The sequence below is a fragment of the Cornus florida genome, unplaced genomic scaffold (assembly GCF_030987335.1).
Source record: "Cornus florida cultivar Cherokee Brave unplaced genomic scaffold, ASM3098733v1 CherokeeBrave_3.0.0_Hap2_Chr11, whole genome shotgun sequence".
Lineage (NCBI taxonomy): Eukaryota > Viridiplantae > Streptophyta > Magnoliopsida > Cornales > Cornaceae > Cornus > Cornus florida.
The window spans coordinates 120,728,627-120,754,009 of NW_026775581.1; the positions used below are offsets into that span (position 1 = coordinate 120,728,627).

Here is a 25,383-nt window from a genome sequence, read left to right on the forward strand (position 1 = left end):
TGTTAGAGAGAATATTTTTACACGATGTGAAAATATTAGAAATTTTTTTTTTTTGGGTGTAAATTGTCCTTTTTACAAACAAAAATAAAAAATAAATTTGGAAGTGACATTTATAGAGGCTTTGGGTTAGAAAGACTTCGTCTAGATGTTAGACAGTAACTAAATTTGACATTCAAAAAAACAAAAAAAAATGACATGACCAAAATTACCTAACGATGGCTGCCAAAGTGAATGCGAAAAAGGGGACAAAAAACATGTTCGAATAGGTGAAATTCATTCAACAATTTAGACGGTAACTAAATTTGACCTTTCGAAAAAAAAAAAATTTTGACATGACGAAAATTACCTAACCATTCGAATAGGTGAAATTCATTCAACTTATAATCAACAATTAGATTTTGGACATCATCATTTATTTTATATAATAAATAATATGTTTTTCTGAGTAAGTTAAATTTATATATATACACACACACGATGAGTTGAACATCTATCCTATTAACACGCTCTGTCGGTGCGAACATAGTAGAGCTGAATCATAAGTTTTTTTTTGGGCTGTAAATTTGTTCAAAGCCTATTAATTCTAGTCACTGGGTAGGTGGATACTTGTTTGGGGTGGCAATTGGTGTTTCTCTATTGCATTCCTAACATATCATAACATAAATATGTTCTGCAATAGGTACATTCGGACCGCTTATGTAATACATGTGCGATAATAAACGATTAAATGCGCTCGATGCACGATACCGCAGTACAAAATTTTTTTTCTCCTAAACCCGAATACAAAAATAATTATTAAAATAAAAATACTACACGACCTGTCCCAACTTATTTAACATGTAGTACATGACTAAGACTTGACCTGTCCCAGTTTTTATTGGCATATTTATTAAAAATTTCATACAAGAGTCATTTCTAGCTAATAGGAACATGTACATTTGGTTGGAAAAAATATCTCATTTCTAATCGAATTTTAAATTAACTATGAGATCAAATACGTACACCACATGTTTAATTAATATATTAAATTAGATCAATATAATTATGACCGATCTGAATACAATTAAATCATCAAATTCAAATATATTTATAATGAATCGTGTTTAAATCTAATTAGTGTGTCGTGTCTTGTTTTGTATAAGGGTGTCTACTAACTGTGCTTGGAATGAGCTAGACACAGCCTACCAATCAAATTTCGGTTTGGACTGGTTTTGATGTAATTTCTGGCAGTCAATAAACACTCTTATTTATTATTATTATTTTTTTACAAGACAAGAAGGGTTAAAAGTTAGATTAGCAGGTGCAAATAATCGAAACATGACACTTTCAAAATTTATTGAAGACACTAATCACTGGACTATCAAAACATTACACCAATCACTGGACTATCGAAACATTTCCCAGTCAATAAACAATTCATTAAAGACACTACTCACTGGACTATCGAAGCATTTCCAAGTCAATAAACACTTATTTTTTCATTATGTACGAACTACAAATATATATATATATATACTTGGACGAGAATGACAGTGACACTTGCTTATTTTCTTTGATCGGGATAAATAATTGTACTGTAAGATTTAAAAATTATTATACATAATGTTTCTTTTTATATAAATATAATAATAATAAAAACAATGATCCCACTAGAGTATGAGAGTTGAATAAGCGAATACCATACGATATCCATATCTGTGTATATATATAAGAGGAGCAATGAGAACAACGATGCTACTAGCTATTTCCATAGTGAGTAGGTGGATTTTCTACCTTTTCTAACAAGGGTTTGACTACAACAATCAACACACCGTTACCATCATTAATTAAAGTTGTAGATTAGAAGGTTGGAATTTGGATATGATCAATCAAGATCGGACGGTCACGAAAGGTTGAGTAATTCCCTACAACTAAGCTAAAGTTTGAGCTGTCGTGGAAGAAAAAGTAGAACTTAGATTAAAGTCAAGATGGTCATTCTTGTCAACGAAAAATGAAAACCATAACTTGCCTAGATTTATTTTTTATTTTATTTTTCTTAATATAACAGAGAAACAAAAGGTTCACCACCTAATCCACCTCTTATGTTTAGATGTTAACCAAAGGCAATTATTAGGGCATTTTAATTATAAAAAAAAAAGTAAAAAATTCAAGGTGCTATAATTGACATTGATGTAAATGTTTCGATAATTCGGTGGGTTAGTATTTTCGGTGAATTTTAAAGTATCTGACTTTAACTCTCTGCATTTACTAATTTAACTTCTAACACTTCTTATCTTATAAAAATAAATAAAAATATAAAAAATATCATTCATGGTGTTTGAAATAAGTCAATATAAAATTCAAAATGCCATTAATTTTTTATCTTTATTTTTATTATATCTAGGGAAGTGGTTAATCAAATGAATTTCACCATGGCTTTTTGACTTAAATGACTTCTACTGAGGTACTATGTTTGAATACATTTATTTATTTGATTTCATTTGATTTGAATTTATTTATTTATTTGGTTGTGAAGTTCAAAAAGAGACGGATACAATAGGAGCTGTTTGAATTGAGGTGCATGATAGACTTTTATGGATGATTACCTACCAAAAGAAATACAAAAAGGACAGAATTTTATGGATGATTATGTAGGTGTGTGTGTTGGGACTTGGGAGCGTCTTAGTTTTAGTTGACGTTTTCATAAAATTAAAAATTCAAAGATTGAGTTAAATTTTAAGGGCTAATTATAAATTGAATTATTTTTATTTGTTTGAAATTTAATCAAGTGTTTAATGAAAGTGATAAATATTGAGGTGTCCTTCACCTAAAATTTTTAGTGAAATTTTTAATAATTTTTAAATTACGTCATGATTTGACGTTTTTAATTAAGTATTGATTTGAGTTATCAAATAAAAGGTAATTTTTTTTTTTCACTAAATAAAAGGTAATAACTCATGCTATAATCAAAGGAGAGATACTAAACAAATTAATGTAGTGGACATAAAAGAATCCAAATTAATTCTTAATTTGTTACATTTACAAAATTATATGGGACATTTATAATGTAATTTGGTAAGAGAAAAAGAGTGAAATTATGACTTAACTGTGTGATTTACTGTAAATGATTTTTATTACGAAATATCAACAATATAATCCTTATAACATCCTATTTCAAATGGTTTGATTCGTCGTTAATATTTATACATAATTATGACAAAAAGACAGAAACTTTATTAAAAAAAAAAAAAAAAACAAATCATAAGATAAACCTCGTAGTAGCATTACTAGAAGTGAAAGCTATGAATTTTGTATGAGTCGATTTCATATATGGTGCATTCTTAATTGTTCTCAAAATTTAAATAATTAAAGGTGTGATTGTGGGTTAAAATTTTAAAACTACTTTATAAATAAATATATGGTTTTTATCGGTCAAAGGAAAGTAGTATCTTTTTCACCTATTCGCATAGGCATACAAATAAAGTGCAAAAATGAAATTTCCACATGGTAAGCCAATGGTTTGTGTTTGTTGTTTAGCTTAAAGGTCACATTATTTAACACATATCATTGCATATTTATCTACTGACTTTTTTTTTTTTTTTTTTTAAATAAGTACAATTGTATTGACAATTTGACATTGCAAAACTAGTCCAATAATGCCGACAACTCTTCTGTTGAAGTTCATAGTTCAGGAATATTTCTTCTTAAAAGTAGAAATTTAAGAGTTCAAAATTTTCATTGAACAAAATGATTGTGCGTATTTATCAGGATTAAGAAAAAGTTAAAAATCACAAGAAGTTGGTACCAATTATGTGAAAATGTATGGCGTTAATTAATTAAAATTTCATTTACCCCAAAAAAGAAGAAGAAAAACACAGTCTAATCGTCCAATGATCAGCCAATTCATGACACTGTGCTTGAATATATATTATGCTGAAAGTGTAGCTATCTGGTGGGGGCATCTAATTATGTTATTGTCATTATTAACAAACTCCTATTATTGTTAGTGTCGCAAAGTTGTGTGCATTAGTCTTTCACTGTAAGTGCATGATTAGGTGCTTTCAATTTTATTTATTTATTTTTTTGTCATCATCTAGAAACACACTACCAACCTTACGAGAAAGACATTTTTACACATTTAATATTTTGTTACTCGTGTTATTAACCAATTGAATTGAGCCGCATAAGTAAAAATTCTTTATTTTAGTAAATCTTATAAGTATTTATTTATTTCGTATTTTTTATTTTTTGTCATTGTCAATAAACACATAACTAACCTCAGGAGAAAGACATTATTGCACTTTTAATATTTCGTTAGTTGTGCTGTCAACCAATTGTATCCTGTCACATAAGTAATATATATATATATATATTATTTTAGTAGGTCTTATAAGTATGTGTCAACATTTAATAAGTTAGTGATACATGTCATCACTGCAACGGACGCAATTAAAATTTTCTCCTAACTCACATACCCATTTTGTTCGTTTGGGAATTTTAACCCTTACCATCTATTTTGAAAGATAAAGGAGATACAAGATCGTTAAAAGTTTTAAGTAAATTTTCTTTAATTCTTGCACGAATTCGGTACTTGGAACCGCTAACATAAGTTTATTATCTGTTGTAACTAAAAGGGACTTGAATTTTCAGCAATGTTACTACGAGTTGCTTAATTTGTGGTGATCTAAAATATGACATTTTTTTACAGGTTATTTTGCAGTCCTCTGTTCTGAATCCTCTGCTGCTCATTACTCCAATTAACTCCGTATTAATTGTTCTATCTGTATCACAGCTTGGGGAGGAGATGCTCTATTATGTATAACTGCTACACAAAGTGAGACATGAGAACCAAATTCATTTCTTTGTTCACATTGCATTTGATCATAGATGTTAACATGATAACAGATACAAGATTATATTAATGGACAAGCTAGGGTTAGGTTTTTGAATTTGCTAAATCTGTACAAATCAGTAAACATCCTGACATTGACTTGAGCGCATATGACAATTGCAAAAGCCAAGAGAAAAAAATAATGAGAATTTTTAATATAGAAGAGCCAATTGTTTACTAAGATAACAAAATGATCACCATATAAAAGGTTATATAAAACCCTTATTTTAGTATTATGTAGATCATAAATTTTTTTCTTTTTCTTATTTCCGGGTAATTAAGTGTATTCTGCAGATCATATTGTTATGACTAATTCTTTTTAAGATCACATTATAAAAAATTCCGCATTAATTTTTTTTTTTAAAAAACCCTTTTAATTTGGTATTATATATATCTCATTGCTATGATTAGATTCCTTTTAAAATCACCCTTATATTCTGAATAAAACTGGAAAAATGCTGCATTCTCCCTTCACTTTGGTTTAGCTGAAAACTGCTCATATTGATTATATCACGATTAATTATCTAACTTGTTAAGATCAACGGAAAGTTGGAGCGACGTTTAACCTACACACCTAACATACACACCTAACAGAGGAAATTTTTTTTTTTTTTTTCATTCATCAATCCGAAAAACACGTGGATAATGTGTCAAATTTAGGATGCTTGGACTTTTATCTCATGATTCTATCAGTACCTCAATGGATAATGCAATCATAAGGATTTTACAACTCTACAAGTGCAAAGTTTAGTATGCTGATGTTTTATGATATCCTCCATTACATATGCATTGTCAAAAGTAACAAGATATATGATATCCTCCATGACATATACAATATATATTTCTTCAATTGTACATGTATTGCATGTTATACTTGTGACTAACATTGAATCCTAGACATTGACCTTAAACTATTTTGGTGTGAAAGGGTTATCAAAGTATAACATGTATTGCATGTTATACTTGTGACTAACATTGAATCCTAGACATTGACCTTAAACTATTTTGGTGGAAAGGGTTATCAAAATGTCTTTCTGAATAATTTCATAAAACAATGGGTTCAAGAAGATCACGGGTATGACAATGTAAATTTTGTTCATTCAACACCCGTGTGCTTTCCTCTTCTCTGAACATAAATCAATAGAAGAGAAGATAAAAAGCATTCATATATAAATACCATTTGATGAGTTCTTCGGAAATTGGAATCATCACTTTTGCAATACTTTTTTATATAGAATCAATCACTAGGATTAGACGTATTTGTTAAAAGAAGCTATGTCGATTGAAGCTCTAGCAATGGCAGGCGTCGACTACATGGAATACAGCAGAACCATTGAAGCTTCCGAGGGCTTTGCCTTGGGACGTCCACCTCCATATCTTCTAGCTGATCAACCAAGTCCAAGCACTGAATTTAACAAGAGTACCGATAAATTGGTACTTGATTGCGAGCTGGTGAAAGCAAATATGCGCGAATGGGCTAAGGCAGTTGCTTCAACAAAGTCTGCTTCTAGACTTGAAATTTGAGTTAGATTAACCAATGTATCAAAATTGTATTCAAAATTTAACACTAAGGAGAAAAATATTATTGTAAGATAAATTTCATTTATGGTGGCAAAAGAAGAGCCAGATTACAAATGCACAAATTTTCATTGTTTGCACAAATTTTTTTTTTTTTGGTCTGATTGATATAAAGGCAGGAATAAACGGTTGGTTTTTGGGTTGATATTTGAGCATAGATCCCAGGAAACAAACAAGAGGGAGAACCCTAGCTCACATCACTGTACAAAGCTATCTAGATCGAGTTCTTTTTTGTCCAATGATTAAATATACCTAATAATATGGGACTTCCAATAAGTATTAATATTGTTATCTGATTGATTTGATTACAGATATTGCACCTAAGAGCAAAAAGCTAATCGATCAGAACCATAGTTCTCTTTCAGTCCCACTGAAAGAATGCATTTTTGAGATATTGTAGACAAATGTTACCAAATGGCATTTTGGGATGTACACACAGATGACATATGTGAGGAATGAAGCTGACCATGCATATCGAATATATACAACACATCATCACAAATCAAGTTGAAAAATGTAAGTCATGCACTTCTCGTGCACATTACGACACACGACACAAATATATACAAACAGGTGACGTGAGGAATTGCATATTACAAATACTCCCTCTGTTTTAAGATATTTGTTCATTTATTATTATTATTTTAAGATGTTCCAAAATACGTGTCGTATTTAAAAAATAGATGTAATTAGTGCACTTATTCACTCTTACCAATAGAATAAAAAACTATTAAAACACTGCCATAAAAAATTAGATTTTCCAAACAGGTTAAGGTTGTGTTTGCTAGAGCTTCTTACCCCTAGAAGTCCTTCATTACGAAGGTCACTGAAGAACTACTTTGAATGAAACGAATTTGTATAAAGAAAGATGTTTGGTAAATTCATTTTTTAAAGTCCTTCCAATTAAAAATTAATTTACCCACATAATTCAACATTTTTTATTGTGACAATGTTACCCTCAGAGTCATAGCACAAAAGACAATTATTTATATAGTATATATGTGTGATATATATATATATATATATAAATATCTATTCTTCACCAGCAAGTTCGTCACTTAGATTTGAATGCCTTCATCACCATTTATCAACAGTTTCAACTCCTCTCTCTCTCTCTCTCGGTCTATATAATCAATTACCTAAAAATAGCCCCTAATAAATCTAAGCTAAAATCACCCTAATTTGCAGCAGGTCCGTCTCAAATAGTATTTTCAAAGATGCTCTACCTCTCACGACTCACACCCAAAGTCATTAGCAGCTCACAACAACCACCCACACCATCCAATTTGATGATTATATTTTTTCCCTCACTCACACACACACACACACACACATATATCTTGACTCCCCTCTTTTCAACTCATATATATATTTTTCCAATGTCAGAGAGATTAGAGAAGGGGAAAACCAAGCAAGACACAAAATAAATAAATATATAAATGTCTAACATTAAATGTCGATCACACAATCTTTTTCCGGTCAATGAAATCCATGGCAGACTTAAATGTTGGGATTTATATACCCTGACATAACAAATTCCTATTTAGATTATAGTGACATATGCTCCTGACATATCTGAAATATTTATGATTTATATAATTGGTAAATCAATGTATTACGTTTCGATTCATTATGAAATTGATAATGTCCACATGATTACAAGAGATAAAGAGATATTTATATATGTATGTGATGGCAATCGATACATGAATATAAATAGTAATCATAAATTGTTTATAGTCGGTAATTATGAATGGACATTTAATTAACTAAGACTTAAACCGAGTCCATGATAGGTTGTGATATATTGTGAGAACCGTCGTATGCAATTGCTCTCTATCACAGTCATGACATTTGACTCTTAAACATGAGAGAAATATATACTATTTTATTAATTAGTAATTACTTTGATTTGTTCGGCGGAATCTTCGGAATCCTTACACCGGCACTTTGGGTAATTACGTAATTAATAGTTAGAGGGTTATATTTTCAATATTTGCATCATTGCTACTTGTATTTATTTTGTATTGATTATGGTTAATCATAAAGTAAATTCGAAGGCTTTCGTGTGTTTTTAGATAAAATTATTTATTTATTTAAATTATTATTTTTGTCAAACAAATATTTTATTGTGATCAAGGTGGAAATAATCAAAGGTACCAAAATAAATATATTAATTAAGTAGTCGGATTGATGACTTTATTTATCCGATAACTAATTATGTATAGAGGGGTCAAAGTGCAACATTGACTTAGAGATTATTTATTATTTAATTGGAGTTCAATTAATTTCTTTTAGTGAAGTAGAAATTAATTTATGAATTAATTGAATTGGGTCTATGGATCAGGCCTTAATTCATTGTAGCTAAGAAAATAATAAGGTCAAATGATTCTCACTCATAGTCCAACTTGATATTGGAATCTTGTTAGATTTGAGATATGTGAATTGGAGATTGAGAATGATTTATTGTTTCCTTTTCTTATCTTTATGTTGCTTATATATACATGGTTCCTGTATATTTTAGGAGAGACTTTTGAAAGAAAAAGGAATATATATCTTCTCTCTCTAGAATTCTAGGATTCGTGTTTTCATTTAATGGAGGTTCCCAGAAGCTTAGTTCTCCAAGGTCATTCATGGAGGCTTATGGGTGATTCATAAAGGTAAGATCATTACCAAGAAGATGGAAATCCAAGGAGAAGACATCTAGCAAGGTATCTACAATAAGTGAGAACATTTACTTTAGAGTAGAGATCTAAAATTTACTCAAACGTTGATGTAAGTATTCAATCTTTTAACTGAATGATATAACGTATTTTATTTTTGCATAAAACTTGTCTATATGTGATGAATCAAGATCTCTGTATGAAAATCCCTCGGAAAGTTTTTTTAAAAAATTTGCACGTTTCCCAACACTAAATTGGTCGGATTGCAGTGATGCATAGAGTTGGTGTGTGAAAGATGTTGTCCTCTCCGCTGTCTTATCCGCCATCAACTTCGACACTGCTGGCAAACAGAACTTGGGATCTAAGAAAGAGATGGCGAAGGAGGAAAAGGGATATGGACTCTTGCAATAGCACATTGTATCGAGAAAGAGAAAAGACAGTTTGTAATAAAATAAAAAATGAAGGGTAGTTATGGCAAAATAAGCAGTATATGGGGATAAAATAGTAAACCTATTATATTTCATTAACCCATCTTGCACACTTTCCGAGAAGTCGATTTAAAAACAAGTATTTTGAGCTTTGATCCAACCACAATGGACTTTTGAAGACTTCCGTTTTCTTTAAAAGTCCGTTCCGTAGATGACGCCAAACATCTAGATTTTTGTAGGAATGCCTTTTGGGGCCTAGATGTCCGTTTGGAGGCTCCAGAAAACTCAGTCAAATAGGCCCTAAGTATTTTGGAACAGAAGGAATAATAAGAATTAAGCTGACCATGCACCTCGGATATATACAACACGTCATCAAGAATCTAGCTATATTATATATATAGATGTAAATCATACGCATGCAGATATGAATTAGGAAGGAAATGAGATAAAATATACCGAAACGCATATGTAAGTTATTCACATGCATATAAGAAGGGAAATAGATAAAATATACTATATATATACATATATAGATGTAAGTAATACGTATGCAGATATGAATTAGGGAGGAAATGAGATAAAATATACCCAAACTCATATGTAAGTTATTCACATGCATATAGGGAGGGAAATAGATAAAATATACCCAAACTCAATTATCTCACGTGTAATTTCGCCAGCCACCCATAAAATAAACTCAAATTTCACCAAACTTCACACGTGTTGACGCTCAGTCCACTGTGAAGGTGAAAAATCATGACATGAGGTTGGTAAAATTGTATTTACTGAATGTAATTAACTAATTTTATATTTAGGACAATATTTGGGTCTTGTCCTAGGACCAGATGTGGTTCAATGAAATTTAAATATCTGTATAAAATTACAAAAAAAAATAAAAAATAAAAAATTAAAGATTAGACATTATGGCTCCGTTTGTTTCGACGTAAAATATTTTTTTTGAAAAAATATATATTTTTTTTCAGATAAAAGATTCTTTTATTTTTATTTTGTTGGTGTTTGGCAGAGGGTTACGTCAAGGTTGAGGTCGAGTCCATCGAGCGGGGTATGTAAAATAACTTGTCGAAAATTGATAAATAAGTTATTTTTGTTAAATTTTGATATATATTTTTTTCATAAATATTTTATGACAATCAAATACTAAAAAATATAAAAATATTTTACGTCTAAACAAATGGAGCTCACGAATAAAGGTCAAATACAAACTTGGTAGAGAATTCACTATCGACATTATTACTTGAGCGGTCATTAGCTGATTCCACAATTTGAGACCATGGTTCAGCCCTTTAATGAGAAGTTGGGCCTAATTACCTTACTGAAACCAATTATAACCGGCGTCATAGTGGGTTAAAGTAGTCCATTTTCTATTTTCCCAAAAGATGAAGCAAATTGTATAAAATGAGAAGAATTAGAAGTGGGCCTTTGCTACAAGCCCAATATAAACCAAATAGGCTATTAAGTCTATGATAGGTTGCGATATATTGAGAGAGCCGTCGTATGCAATTGCTCTATATCTCATGGCATTTGACTCTTAAGCATGATAGAAGTATAGACTATTTTATTAATTAGTAATTACTTTGATTTGTTCGGCGGAATCTTCGGAATCCTTACACCGGCACTTTGGTTAATTATGTAATTAATAGTTAGAGGGTTATATTTTCAATATTTGCATTATTGTTACTTGTACTTATTTTGTATTGATTATGGTTGATCACAAAGTAAATTCGAAGGTCTTCGTGTGTTTTTAGATAAAATGATTTATTTATTTAAATTACTATTTTTGTCAAACAAATGTTTTATTATGATCAAGTCGGAAATAATCAAAGGTACCAAAATAAATATATTAATTAAGTAGTCGGATTGATGACTTTATTTATCCGATAACTAATTATGCATAGAGGGGTCAAAGTGCAACATTGACTTAGAGGTTATTTATTATTTAATTGGAGTTCAATTAATTTCTTTTAGTGGAGTAGAAATATCAATGGAAACCTATATACATGTATGTCTGTGTCTATTTTAAGTTCTTTTCCCATCATCTTCACCTACCAATTCAATTCTATCAACTTGTTTTATATATATGATATCCTCCATGACATATACAATATATATATTTCTTCAATTGTACATGTATTGCATGTTAATCCTAGACATTGACCTTTGAATCTTTCTGAGTAAATTCATCAGAAAGGTAAAACAATGGGTTTAAGAAGATCACGGGTATGACAAAGTAAATTTTGTTCATGCAACACCCGTGTACTTTCCTCTTATCTGAACCTAAATCAATAAAAGAGAAGATAAAAAGCATTCATATATAAATACCACCTTTTATATATAGAATCACAAAGTACTAGACATATTTGTTAAAAGAAGCTATGTCGATTGAAGCTCTAGCAATGGCAGGCGTATTACATGGACTACAGCAGCAACATTGAAGCTTGCGAGGGCTGTGTCTTGGAACGGCCACCTCCATATCTTCTAGCTGATCAACCAAGTCCCAGCACTGAATTTAACAAGGGTACTGATAAATTGGTACTTGATTGCGAGCTGGTGAAAGCAAATATGCGCGAATGGGCTAGGGCAGTTGCTTCAAAAAAGTCTGCTTCTAGATTTGAAATGCAAGTTAGATTAACCAATGTATCGAAATTGTATTCAAAATTTAACACTTAGTATAAAAATATTACTTTAAGATAAATTTTATTTATGTTGGCAAAAGAAGCGCCAGATTAGAAATGCACATATTATCTTTGGTTGCAGTAACATTTTTTTTCTTTTTCTTTTCTGATTGATATGACTTATGAGCAATCCAAAGGCAGGAATAAAGACTTGGTTTTTGGGTTCAGACTTGAACATAGATCCTATTGGCCATGGAAGGAGCCAACATTTTTTGTTTTCAGGAGGGGCATATTGTACATTAAATACATATAAATTAGTGTTTATGGAGTAAATATATACATATGGACAATACTTACGTCATTACTATTGAGGATCTACAATATACTAACTATTGATGTGGATCAATAATAAATAGATATGCCATCTTTTATTACTAAATCAAAGATGGTGGGTAAATACTTACTTACCAAATCAGAGATAGCGATTTGATTACCATCTATAATTTGACAATTAAAATAGAATGTGTCAATTTATTATTGGTTCACATAAGAGGCCAGGGGACCAGGGGGCCCCCTTGGTCCTATACTGGCTCCGTCCCTTATAGTTGAAATTAAGAGAAATGTACATTATTTAAATAATTATAGACACTTAAATTTGTAATGGTCTCATCACCTTTCGATCAATCAAGAAGTCAAATACTCTTAGTCAAATAAATTCTATAAATGTGGGTTCAAGATCCTAAAAGTTCAAATCTTTAAACAATGTGTGATTAAATTCAAATTCGAATTTGAATTCATCTCTATATAAAAGGAGATAAATATTATATTTATGGGAATTAGTACAACTGTTGGGGAGTTTTCAAATTAAGCACCCAAACGTTTGGCCTATAAATACAAGACCACTCTATACATTGGAGGACACACATAGAGAGATGAGTAAGACACCAAAGTCGAACAATAAACACGTCAAAACCGTTCTTCTTCAAAGGCCTTCAACTCATCGTTCGATATCAAGCCTCGCTAGCCCTCATTCAAAAATTCATTCGAGTTTTCTTCAGTTTTGAAAAACTCAAATAACATTGAACCACTTATCCAAGATCAAGATTCTAAAGTTCTTGTACAGACTTTTTAAGGAGATTTAATCAGAGGGAGATTCTGATTGTAACAAAATCGCCTATCGAAAATTGTACTCATTTATTTACCCCCTTGATTATGAGTCTTCTGCAGTAAACCCCCTATCTAATTTTTTACTAAAGAACTTGTCACGCCCCAAATTTATAAGGCGCGATAAATTATGATATAAAAAGAAATTGGGACAACAATCCTTGTTGGAACAAAATTCTACGCAATGCCCAATCAATAATTCGTATAATTTTTTATTTTAATCGAAACAGGGCAAACTAAAATTCTTTAGAGACTAGACTCAAAGGTTAACGTGACCAAATCAATCCCCGCAGATGAAAGTTTGCCAATGAAATCAGTTTTCAGATCGAAGATCGGCCCTAACTTTAACCATGATGGAAAATTACAGAGCTGACAAAATTGAGAGGCCTTGGATTTTAGGAACTAGACCAAAAGGACTATAAACCTAAAATTTTTAATAATTATCTGAAGTTAGAAGGTGACTCAAATAAATTTTTCAAAAATCGGTTTACACCCAATGGAAATGAGTTGGAGAGCAACCACTATGGGATTTTTATAAAAATCATCACCTGCCCACTTGAACTTGTTACTCTAGTAGGGGAACTTACCGGGAGCATTTTAGTTAACAAGTCCTGTATTGTTTCCATTGCGGGTTGCTCTTTGGTTCTTGACTTGATCTTGCTTGACATGATTGAGTTTGACGTCATACTAGATACGGCCACTTTGAGTTCCTTGTCATGCCCTTTGGATTGGCCACTACCCCGGCAACATTCATGGGTTTATTGAACCGCATCTTCCAACCATATACAGGTGTCCACAAAGAGTTTAGTGGAATGCAGGTGTCCACGCCATTTGCATGCTTAGGACACCTATGTGTACCAGGTTGACACCAAAGCTTTAAAGCACCATTTATTTTTATATTTCTCTGCTTACAACAACTTAAAAAAAAAAAAACAATTAGAAAGAGAGAATAGAGAGTTAGAATGAGAGGGTACTGGCCGAATCTAGAGAGAGAAAGAGAGAAGGAGAAATAGAAGAAAGGAGGAAAATTGAATGAGGGGGTTGTAGGAACTCTTCATCACCACCTATTCTTTTTTTGCCATTGGTAGGGATTATTCTAATACTTGCTGCTTTGAGAGATTTTAATTAAATTCGTCTCTTTGTTAATTTTTCTTTCATACATTGAATGATATTTAGAGCTGATGATTTTTTCCCTATTTTAGAAGATGTTTTATATCTTGTTATGACTTGATTGTTTCAATTTCATGTTGACTAAGCATATTCTTTGCGATTCAAGTATCTATTTGGTTCAAAAGTTGGGAATGATTGCTATAATTGATTTTTTCACCATACATTAGTGGTTAAACTTTATTTCCCAAGGCTGCTCTAGAAACCTAAGAGAGGGGTTCTATTATTTGATGTTTTCTGAAAAATTAGAGTCCATAAATTTTATTTAATAGATATACCATGCTGAACCTTTTGAAAAACAAAGTCTTAGGCTAAATTATAAATTTTCTATATCATGTTTTGGTACTTGAAATACTTCTTGGGACAAACTTAACACTTGAACTAGGGGGCTAGGAGGGTAATGTCCCGGTTGAAAGGGGTACGAGTTACCCATAGGTGCAAGTTCCGCTACCCACGTGGGGGACCCATGACAATGGGGGTTTGGAATTAGTTTTGCCCTAATTTGAAGGGGGAGTGGACAGCAGCGAAACACTCTGGTCTGTTCTAAGGATAATCGATAAAATGTCCCAATAATAAAAATCGTATTTGAGTTTCTTAATGGAAAGGTTTCTAATGCAGCTCCATTTAATGTCCCAATAATAAAAATCGTATTTGAGTTTCCTAATGGAAAGGTTTCTAATGCAGCTCCATTTTTTTTTTACTTCAGTTTCAGAATTTTGATAAATTAAAGAATTGATTTTCTTTGCATTGAAATGTTCTCATTACTCTGTTAATGTCTTGGTATAGTTTTACATTAATACTTTTTCAAATCATATGCATAAAACCTCATAGAAGCATTTATTAGATTTTTCCTACTGGCTTTGTTCACTCCTAACATTTTTCAGGGGTTGTCACCCGAGATGGTGGACTCAAGGATGCTAGCTATGAACTTTGAATTTATTTAGTGCTGGATGTGTTTTGCATCAAGCCGAGGTTGCTGTACTAAATTGAAGATGATAACATGCACTCTTCTAGGGGTTTGGCCTGGTTTTGGGATTGTATATAAATGCCCTACTGTAAAATAAAAATCATGCTAGGGTGTTAATGTATGTACATAGTTTGTTTTGGTTTGAGAGTTGTACTCTTTGTGTATGGATGGTTTTGCTCTTTTGTGTGAAACATGTTGAACTTATCTTACAAGTGACCTTAGTATGTAGATGTCAGCATGTTGTTACTTAGCATAATGAGGTGCTAACATGATTTTCCTTGACCTTGCTTATTGTATAATCTTGTTGGGATAGGAAGGGAAAATGTTTTGTGTAAAATGGAATGAATAGATTGTGTTTGTATTGTCTAGCTAAAAAAAAAATTAGTTTGTTGCTCGTTGTGGAATGAGTTTACGTACAGTGCTTACTCCTAGCTTTGTTGAACGTGTTAGAATGAATTTTAAATTTTTGTTTATAGAGTTGCTGTCTTCTAAATGCTCCAAAATTTTTACCATACGTAGCCTTATTAGTCTAATTGTTCTTTGAAAAATTTGAGGATCATTGTTGTTAAAGAGAATAGTTGTTCTCTTCCATGCTTATGATGTTATGTTGCAATAGGTGATCAATTATCCCTCATCATTTATATAAAACATCTTCTAAAATAGGGAAAAATTCATCAGCTCAAAATATCATTCAATGTATGAAAGAAAAATTAACAAAGAAACAAATTTAATTAAAATCTCTCAAAGCAGCAAGTATTAGAATAATTACTTCCAATGGCAAAAGAAGAATAGGTGGTGATGAAGAGTTCCTACAACCCCCTTATTCAATTTTCCTCCTTTTTTCTATTTCTCCTTCTCTCTCTCTCTCTTTCTCTCTTTAGATCCGGCCAGTACCCTCTCATTCAAACTCTCTATCCTCTCTTCCTAATTTATTTATTTATTTTTTAAGTTGCTGTAAGCAGAGAAATATAAAAATAAATGGTGCTTTAAAGCTTTGGTGTCAACCTGGTAAACACATAGGTGTCCAAAGCATGCAAATGGTGTGGACACCTACATTCCACTAAACTATTTGTGGACACCTGTGTTCCACTAAGACTAAAACTATTCTATATAATGACAACTATGCATAACTTAACCAGGTAATCCCCTATTTGTTCCTTAAGTTGACACTACATTTTTACTTAATAGCAAAATGGCACCACACTAGTAAGTAAAAAAAATAATAATAATATTGATATAAATAGCAAGTAGGATGAACAAAAAAATGCAGCTCATAAAGCATATAAATATATCTACATAAAATATATTTAAAAGTAAGGCAATTAAATCCTCTTAAGCTTAAAGGGCCTAATTAAATTATAGGGTGTTACAGAACCCCTCCAACTATCCGAGGGAGGTAAAGAGTGAATGTTTAGACAAAAATGCCCTTATTGTTGTTTTATTTAAATCCTAATTCATTCAAATTAACTTCAAAAATTCATATATCACAAACCATACATCAAAAAATTACAAATAATATATGCACAGAAAACTTATGAAATGAGGATTTCATAAATATAAGATTTGTGCAACAAGCCACCATAAGCAATCTAAGAATTTGCTCCACCAATCTTATTTTATTTTTAATAAAATACTCGGATATATGCAAGAAAATTTTAAGAATTATTCATTAGCATATGGAGCATAACAAATAAAAAATTTAGCCTCAGTAGAGACTGATTTTATAAGATATCATATTGTGTGTCAAGGTATTTTTATTTTTTTATAGACTCACCATTTTAAAATGGGTTTATTAGAAAAGGCATATAGTCAAGGGAGGTTTATTATACTTTACCCTTTATAAATTTGTTATTTGTTGCTCATTTTCATTTCTAGATCTTTGAACACAAAATTTGGGTGTACAATGTGATGGTTTTTGTCTTCAATTCATATAGTCCCTTGAGAGAGAAACAAGACCGACTGTTGGCAAGAAATATAGTGTACTAAGAGGAATGACCGAATGAGCAATATGAGAATGTCTCTTGTTTGTAACAATTACATCCATCAATACCTGGAATGAACAATATGTAAGATTGACTTGAAACTATTGCAATAATTTTACTCCAACGATGCATTACATGGGTTCAACAAATGGGCAAGGCAATTCCCCCTAAAAAACACCTACCTTGCGGCTAACTCTGTATTTAACTATGCTAACAAAAAGGAACTTAAATTTTCAGCAACCCGGCTACTAGTGGCTACAGCTATTTGCAGTCCTCTGTTCTGAATCCGATGTTGGTTACTACATGGGAGGTATGGTTCACTGTATCGGCCGATACGCGATCCTTTTTTAAGTTTGATACACAATCCGTATCGGCCAGTTTACACTACGTAAACAATACTGCGAGGAGATGTTCTATTATATGTATCACATTTTACAATTTTTTCATCAATCCAAAGAAACACATGGAAAGTGTGTCAAATTTAGGATGTGAGAACTTTTATCTGATGATTCTATTAGGACTTTATTAGATAATTCAATCACAAGGATTTTACAAAGAGTGCAAAGTTTAGTTTGCTGATGCTTTATGATATCCTCCATGACATATGCATTGCCAAAAAGTAACTTCTTTTCCCACAATCTTCAACTACCAATTCAATTCTTATAACCTATTTTAACATTAACATTGAATCCTAGACATATTTTGGTATGAAGGGGTTTCAATATGTCTTTCTGAGTAAATTCATCAGAAAGGTAAAACAAGGGGCTTCAAGATCACGGGTATGGCAATGTAAATTTTGTTCATGCAACACCCGTGTGTTCTTTCCTCTTCTCTGAACATAAATCAATAGAGAAGAAGATAAAAAGCATTCATATATAAATACCCTTTGATGAGCTCTTTGGAATCATCACTTTTGCAATACTTTGATATAGAATCACTAGTACTAGATATATTTGTTAAAAGAAAATATGTCGATTGAAGCTCTAGTAATGGCAGGCGTCGATTACATGGAATACAATAGCAACATTGAAGCTGACGAGGGCTGTGTCTTGGAACGGCCACCTCCATATCTTTTAGCTGATCAACCAAGTCCCAGCACTAAATTCAACAAGGGTACCAATAAGTTGGTACTTGATGGTGAGCTGATGAAAGCAAATATGCGCGAATGGGCTAAGGCAGTTGCTTCAACAAAGTCTGTTTCTAGATTTGAAATGCGAGTTAGATTAACCAATGTATCAAATTTGTATTCAAAATTTAACACTAGGGAGAAAAATATTATTGTAAGATAACTTTTTTTTATGTTGGCAAAAGAAGAGCCAGATTAGAAATGCACATATTTTCTTTGTTTGAACAAACATTTTTCTTCTTTTCTTTTTCTGATTGATTTGACTTATGAGCAATCCAAAGGCAGGAATAAACACTTGGTTTTGAGGTTCAGACTTGAACATAGATCCTACTGGCCTTTACAGTTGAAATTAAGAGAAATGATATTTAAACACAGATCATAAACTATTCCTTGTTCTCTCAAACGTACAATGTACATTTTCTGTTTAATAAGTTCATAAATATACTAATATATTTAGACAACCATGTAATTTTAAATGAAGCTCTAGAAATTGCATTTTCAAGGACCAAAAAGTATGTTTTCCTGTTATAAATTTCTTCGTGGGTAGTAGTTTTCCGAAACCAGTTGAAAAATGTAACGACCCTAAACTGATACCATTTATATATATAAAAAAATTCGGTATGACCTCTACCAAACAGGGGCCTACAACAACCTGCTTAATTAAAAAAAAATGCAATAGCCTTTCTTGGCCTTTCAAGACTACTCCAACCTGTCCCAACACACAATACAAAAAAAAAAAATATATAATACATTCCCCGATACTACCACATCAACAATCTGCTCAAGTTGGCCCATCATCGTCATCCCATTCAACTTAAGCATTTACATAGTCTCAATTTACATCCAAAAATAGTCAAGTACCTTAGTTATGTTACATGGCCATGATAAAATAATATTAATACTCTTTTCCATAATTTAAGACTTTACAAAAATTAACCAAAACACAAAAGGTATCAAAATAGATCTTTAGTTCTCTTCATGCTTGAGAGGGATTGGCATCCACTATTTCCTTTCCCGGCCCTGAAAAATGTTAAATAATGGGGTGAGCGTAAAACTCAGTAGATAGTGTCTAAGACGCACCTCTTGAAACCCCGTGAATCTAAACAGAGAATAGGACAATAGGAATTGGGGTCATGCAAAGCCAGGAAAACACAATAGCAATTCCTAGTTCAAGGCAAATAAATCTCGTGCTATGAATGCAATGTTATGCATGTTACTCCCTATTTTCAGAAAACATCCATCACTTCACAAATTGTTAATATAACCCGCCCTTTGGTGACTCCACAGCGACACGAGAGAATGATTGACCACTGTCCCTAACCTTTGGTACCTCCGCAGCGTCATTTGGGGCCTAGATAGCTCAACCACACTAGGGCAATCTCCCTAGTTCCCTCTAAGTTATATTAACACACCCGCCCTTTGGTGACTCCGCGGCGACCGGGTTTTCCTCAAAACCTTTTTTATCAAATTTCTTCCCAAAATCCCCTTTTTATTTATTCAAAATCATTTCCCATCCTTCATGCCCCATGATATGCATCTATGTCTCATGTATTCAATGTTAGGGCAATAAGAAATTTCCATAATACTTCCATAATTAAACAAGTTTTATAATAATTCTAAGAAAATTTCCATGAGCTTCCATGTATCATTTCTAGCAATTTTGTCAACACAATAACATAAAAAAATTACAATAATTCTAAGAAAATTTTCAGAAGCTTCCATGTATCATTTCTAACAATTTTGTTAACACAATAACATAAAGAAATTAATAATGAAGCATACTTTTATACAAATCAACAATTACACATATAATCATGAACTTTACACCCACAAGAAAATCATTCTAGAGATAATTAATTTCAATTAAGCATGTTGGCATCAAATAACAAGAATTGACTCACAAAGAAATAAGAAAATGCAAATTAGAGACCCCTACCTCAATTTTATGCAAAACCCCCAATTTTTTTCACCTCAAACCCTAGGATTTCAAATTTCCTATGGTGCACCAACCAAGGAATTGCTCTTACCAACTTGTAGGCCTTGCCGTGAGCTTTAATTTACCGCAAACGACACTTAAAAATACCAAGAATTGAAAGAGGAATCAAGAATGGAAGCTTTGAAGTGAAAAAAAGAAAAAAAGAAAAAGAAAAAGAAAACAGAAAGCTGAGAGGAAGACAGAGCAGCGGGAGAGAGGATGAGAGAACAGAGAGCAAATATGGTTTCATGACGACTTAAAACATTTGTGGGTCCCACCCATTTTCTTTTTATTTTTATTTTTATTTTTTGTTTTTAATTTACACCATACACATACATATACATAACTATATAAAATTCACATAAGGCACATTAAATAAAATGCATGGAATGCAAATGGACCCAACTAAAATTTCCGTGTACAACAATTCCGGTAGCGGGTCGGGACCGTCTGGCCCGAAAAACTGAAAAATGCAAAAATGATCACCCTTACATTTTAAAGAGTCCTGGACTCATTGAAATACTCCAAACAACTCTCGGACACAACCGACACACTCCGCAGTGTCCGGTTTGTACAACGTGAAAAGACAAAAATGCCCTTGCATCAACAAAATTCCGAAAAATTGAAAAATGAAAGAAAATTGAAAACTTCACAAAAAATCTCTCACTGTGGATTGATACACACCCTTTAAGCCACGAAAATAATGGTGATGAAGATGATGGTGACAATGGCAAGCACAAATAAGAATATTTATGGTATCATTTCACCATTGAATAATCGAATACTTCTTGAGGCTGAAAATTGCATTTTGATTAGAGATATTTCATGTTCCAAAAAGGGTTGACAAGGACTGAATCTAGATTAAAAATTTAAGACAGTTGGAGATTTAGAACTTAGTAATGTTTCTGAAGAACATTAATTATAAGAATGACGAAAAGCATGAGGCAATTAATTAATTAAAAAAAAAAGGGGAAAAATGACGGAATCCAAACTAAAACCGCCAACATATTGTTCACTAAGATAACAAATAGGTCGATTAGATAATGCTTTAAAGAGTGCAACACAAATTTAATTAGGATTGCATTATTACCATTTTTTTTTTTTTTTTATCATGAGGGTTTTGCGACTCTGATAAAGGAACTAATGAGTCATTAACCCCAATGGTATAACTTCTCATTCTTCAAAGGGGAGGTGATGACTTCAAGTTCCGTCAGTGGGTGATTTGTGAAATATGCTTGATAAAGGAGTTAATTTCTCATCCTCAAAGACTTAGAGGGGGAGGGGGAGGGGGTGGATAAAAAATGTGTATAAATGAAGGTGTGAGTGTGCTTGTTGTCAAAAAAAAAAAGAAAAAAAAAAAGAAGAAAAAAAAGTGATAAAAGGAGTTTAGTATGCTGACGAATTTTGTGATATCCTCCATGACATATGCACTAGCATAAGGAGTTTAGTATGCTGACATAATAAATTGTATTTGCCGAATGTGATTAACGAATTTTATATTTAGGACAATGCTTGGGTCTTGTCCTAGGACTAGCTGATGTGGTTTAATAAAATTTAAATATTTGTATAAAATAAAATAAAAAAATAATAAAAATTGGGCATTATGTATAAAGTTCAAATACAAAGTCGATAGAGAATTTCACTACTGACATATTACTTGAGCGATCGTTAGTTAATTCCACAATTTGAGATCCTAGTTCAGCCATTTAATGAGAAGTTGGCCTAATTGTCTCCCCGAAAACAATTATAAGCATCACACATTATAGTGGGTCAAAGTGGCCCCCAAAGTTTAAGCAAATTGTATATAATGAGAAGAAGTACAAGTGGGCCTTTGCCCAAAACGACCAAGTAAGCAACTGGCAAACAAGCCCGATATAAACCAAATAGACTATACAACGCAAAAACCCTGGAGCAACTCAAAACACATTGCCTGATTTAACGGACTAATGAGCCCTTTAACGCAGAACATATGGCAACAAATTCGGTGCTAGCCCTATGATTGACTATGGAGCAATTCTCCATAGCTGATTCAATCTGGCGGTCTGCAACATGAAGGAGGCAAGTTCCATTCCGAAAGGATGTATTTTGTAGCTGAGCAGTTCTTCAAAAACCCCAATTTGAGGATAGATGGGAATGTGATGCTGTTGCAAATTTTTGCAAGAACAATTCTCTGCGGTGAAAAGATTTGTTGAAAAATTCGCTGATTTCGTTCCTCCCATGTATGATATAAACAATGGATGAGAGGCAGAGCTTTCTGAGCAAGTTGAACGGGGAATTAATCTTCCATCTTTCGCCGATGATGGTAACCAGATCCTCCCACTCCTTAATCGGAGTGTAGAATCTGCATCGGTCTTGGAAGAATGTCCAAATCGGAGAGATGAAAGTGCAATTGAAGAAGAGATGGCTGTGGTCTTCTGGGTGATTACGACATGGTGCACAGTCGTTCTGAAATCGAGCCATTGATTTGTTGTCGAGGGTGGACAATCTTCTTTGGACCGCAAGCCATAGAATGAACTTCATCGATCCTTGGAATGGAAGGACAGAGCCATACTAGATTCATCCATGGTGCAAGTGGGCCTGTACCTGTGAGATCAAGTCTCGCCAACTCGTTCGAAAATCCATTTTAGTTTTCTTCGACTTTGAAGAGTTCGAATAACATTTAACCACCTGTTTAAGATCAAACTTCTAAAGCCCTTGCACCCAATTTTTAAGAAGATTTAATTAAAGAAAGATTCTGATTGTAATAAAATCGCCTATACTCATTTCTTGATTATTAATAAAATTGTCATTTGTTACTTTTTTTTGTTTCAAACACAAAATTTGGGTATAATGTGATCGTTTCTGTCTTCGTCATATAGTCCCTTGAATGAGCAATCTTACAGTTAAGATTGACTTCAAAGCAAGGGCGGATCCAAGGATGGGCGAAGCTGAGCTTCAACCCACTCCAAAAAAAAAATTTATCATATTACTTTAAGCCCAGCCCCCCAAAAAAAAAAAAAAAAAAATTAGTAATAGTAGCCCAGTCCAAAATTAGTCCAGTCCAAAATTAGTTCACCCCATTCAGAAAAACTGAATCCGCCCTAACTTTAAAGTACAATAATTTAACTTCAATAAATGGGTTAATTTGTTCAGCCTAAAAATCATTTTCCTTTCAGTTAACTCTGTATTAACTGTGCTAACAAAAAAAGGGACTTAAATTTTCAGCGCCGCAGCTAGTTGCTTAATTTGTAGTGATATCTAAAAGTTCACATTTATTACAGGCTATTTGCAGTCCTCTGTTCTGAATCCTCTGCTGCTTATTACCCACTTAACTGTATTAATTGTCCTACCTGAATCACAGTAGACAATTTTTTCGTCATTCCAAAGAAACAAATGGAAGGTGTGTCAAATTTAGGATGCGAGAACTTTTAGATTCTATTAGGACTTCATTAGGTCACAAGATAACTCTAATAGTGCAAAGTCAAAAGTAATTAAGTTCTTTTCCCACAATCTTCACCTACCAATTCAATTAATTTCTCACCGGATTTGGTTTAGATAATTTTCAATTAACAGTTATGCTTTAGTTAATTGAAGGTTATCCTGCTTCTTTGTTTGGGCTTATGCCCTTGTTGCCCATTTGGGCTTGTTAACTTATTTGGCAATGGGCTCTGGCCCCAAATCTTTGTAAATATTTCACAATCAATCAATGTCAGTAGCTTTATTCTCCCAAAAAAAAAAAAAAAAAAAAAAAACCCCTGATTTATGAAATCCTCCATGACATACAATATATATTTCTTCAATCGTACATGTATTGCATGTTGTCATTGTGACTAACATGGACTTTTGAAATATTTTGGTGTAAAAGGGTATCAACATGTCTTTCTGAGTAATTTCATTAGAAAGGTAAAACAATGGGCTCAAGAAGATCACGGGTATGACAATGTAAATTTTGTTCATGCAACACCCGTGTACTTTCCTCTTCTCTGAACCTAAATCAATAGAAGAGAAGATAAAAAGCATTCATATATAACTACCATTTGATGAGTTCTTCGGAATCATCACTTTTGCAATACCTTTTTTTTATATAAAATCACAAGTACTAGACATATTTGTTAAAAGAAGCTATGTCTATTGAAGCTCTAGCAATGGCAGGCGTCGATTACATGGAATACAACAACAACATTGAAGCTTGCGAGGGCTGTGTCTTGGAACGGCCACCTCTATATCTTCTAGCTGATCAACAAAGTCCCAGCACTGAATTTAAGAAGGGTACTGATAAATTGGTACTTGATTGCGAGCTGGTGAAAGCAAATATGTGCGAATGGGCAAGGGCAGTTGCTTCAACAAAGTCTGCTTCTAGATTTGAAATGCGAGATAGATTAACCAATGTATCAAAATTCTATTCAAAATTTAACACTAAGGAGAAAAATATTATTATAAGATAAATTTCATTTATGTTGGCAAAAGAAGAGCCAGATTACAAATGCACATACTATCTTTGTTTACACAAACATTTATCTTCTTTTCTTTTTCTGATTGATATGACTTATGAGCAATCCAAAGGCAGGAATAAACACTTGGTTTTGGGGTTCAGACTTGAACTGTAACGACCCGAACCCGTGGGTCCTAACCGTTAACCGAGTCCTTGTCCTGACTCGAGGTCAACTAGGTCTTACCATCCATCTTCCTTGTCCAACACCATCATAAGGGTCAATCTGGGTTTCAAAATACTTTAGAATACAACCTTACAACAATAGTCAAACAATGCAGGTCGAAGGGGAATGATCAGCCGGCTGATAGCCTTTCATCGGTCGACTGACGGAGCAGGTTCGGCCGGCTAACCTACAGGGT

At 32.6% G+C, this 25,383-nt stretch overlaps 1 long non-coding RNA gene across 1 annotated transcript; it reads right to left on the reverse strand.

Annotated features, from left to right (window-relative positions):
• Window positions 1-19,152: 19,152 nt before the first annotated feature.
• On the reverse strand, window positions 19,153-20,909 carry LOC132286875 (uncharacterized). The gene is made up of 2 exons (XR_009472875.1): window positions 20,515-20,909; window positions 19,153-19,598 (listed from the first exon to the last, which is right to left on the reverse strand). It is a non-coding gene; the product is annotated as an uncharacterized LOC132286875 (long non-coding RNA).
• Between the last annotated feature and the right edge of the window lie 4,474 nt (window positions 20,910-25,383).